Raw genomic sequence first — 1,846 nt, 5'->3', positions numbered from 1 at the left:
AATCACTTCATCATGTGAGTCATTGCATCAGGTGAGTTGGGAGCAAGAATGAAATTATGTTAATAAAATCATTTCTGTAAAAAAGAAAAAAAAAATTTTAGGTTGTATGTATAAAACATATAATTTTGTTGACATATATAATATACTAACCGTTCACACAACGACAAAACCACTCATATATCAATGACAATTTTGTCTTATTTTCCGAGCGACAAGATGAATTTGTTCAATAAGCAGATCATAAATGGTACTAGGTCAATCAAAAGTGGTTAAAAGTGGTTAAAAGTGAAGTTTTGCTCATAATTCACCACCGGATTTGCATCGCTTTTGTAATAGCAGATAGAAGTCAAAATTTTGGACCACATGAAATCTTGCATACTTATGGGATTCCACGACTCGTCAACGTACTCAAATGAAACTTATTGCTAACTCACAAGTTCACCTATAAAGGTAAATGATGCATTAAAAAGAATCTACATAATATTTTCTTGGGATTGGACTGCTTGTCAACAAACTCGAATAGAACATGTGATGAACATCATTTATAAATATAAATGAGGCATTTTGTTATTTGGCAGAAGCATTTAGAGTCATGCACTATGATTATGGGGGTGCACTTGAGCACTTAAGTGAAGTCTAAGTGCGGGAGTGTTGCCTTATTTTAAAATACATAATGAAAGTCTAGAATATATCAATCGTCACCTGATCTACACCACTCTTGTAAGAACAAACACAATATGAAATTTGGCATTCTTAATGGATTCAACGACTTTTCAACTTGGTTAGTGAAATTTTTAATGTTAGTTCATTATAATGGTAAATTATGCATTAAAGAGAATATGCACACTATTTACGGGGGACTCAATGACTCTTCAATGAGCTCAAATGGAACTTGTGATAAAAAATACTATTTCTATAAATATAGATGAAACTATTGTTTAGTTAAAGCATTTAGAGTAATGCAGAATGAATATGGGGGTGCACTTGGGCATTTTCAGTAAAATCTAAGTGTGTGAGAGAAACATAATTTGAAAGTGGTTCACAAAGTCCAAAATATTTCAATTGCCGCCGGACCTGCAACAGTTCTACAAGCAGCAAAAGGTGATGTAAGTGGTTCAAAATGAAGCTTGCACCGATATCTTTATCGAATCCACAATACAAATTCAAAAGCAAACATATGGCAAAGTTTAGGGCTCAAAATGAAATATTTGCATATATTTCTCTAAAAATACAATCCTGCAATACCAAAATATAAAATTTAAAATATCCACGTAGTCAAATAACCGCATGTGCTATGTCACTTGTTATATGCTTCCAAATCTTAAATTCTGAAAATGTCGAGCGGGTTAATTACATTTTAAAGATAAAATTAAACTCATCTCGAGAACTTGTCTTTCAAAAGATTATTAAAAATTCATCCTTTTTAAAATTCAAATTGAAATACTGAATAACACTATCTCAAATGGGCTACCTTTCTTAAACGGGAAGGTCAAAGTCTCACATCTTGGTTTGATCCCTTTCCCTAAGTGAACCGAAGTGGACAAGACTGGGCTCCCACAAAGCCAATATGATCCTCCTCCAAATTGGAATTGTAATTGTCAGAACTAAACATATTTTAATGCTTAAATGAATAATCCAATTAAAGAGACAAAAAATAAGCATCTCATTCCAATCCACCGATCAAAATTCAAAAATCTTAAATATTAAATTCATAAAGATTCAAAGACATTTAAATGAAAAGTTTCTCACTAAAAAGCTAAAAAGCAGCAAACCATCCACCATCCGCCATCCGCCATCCGCCATCATTTATTGGGGCAGGAAAATCTAATATTAACTTAAGCTCATC

Source organism: Phalaenopsis equestris, unplaced genomic scaffold, assembly GCF_001263595.1.
Source record: "Phalaenopsis equestris unplaced genomic scaffold, ASM126359v1 Scaffold000002, whole genome shotgun sequence".
NCBI lineage: Eukaryota > Viridiplantae > Streptophyta > Magnoliopsida > Asparagales > Orchidaceae > Phalaenopsis > Phalaenopsis equestris.
This window is presented reverse-complemented; position numbering follows the sequence as displayed.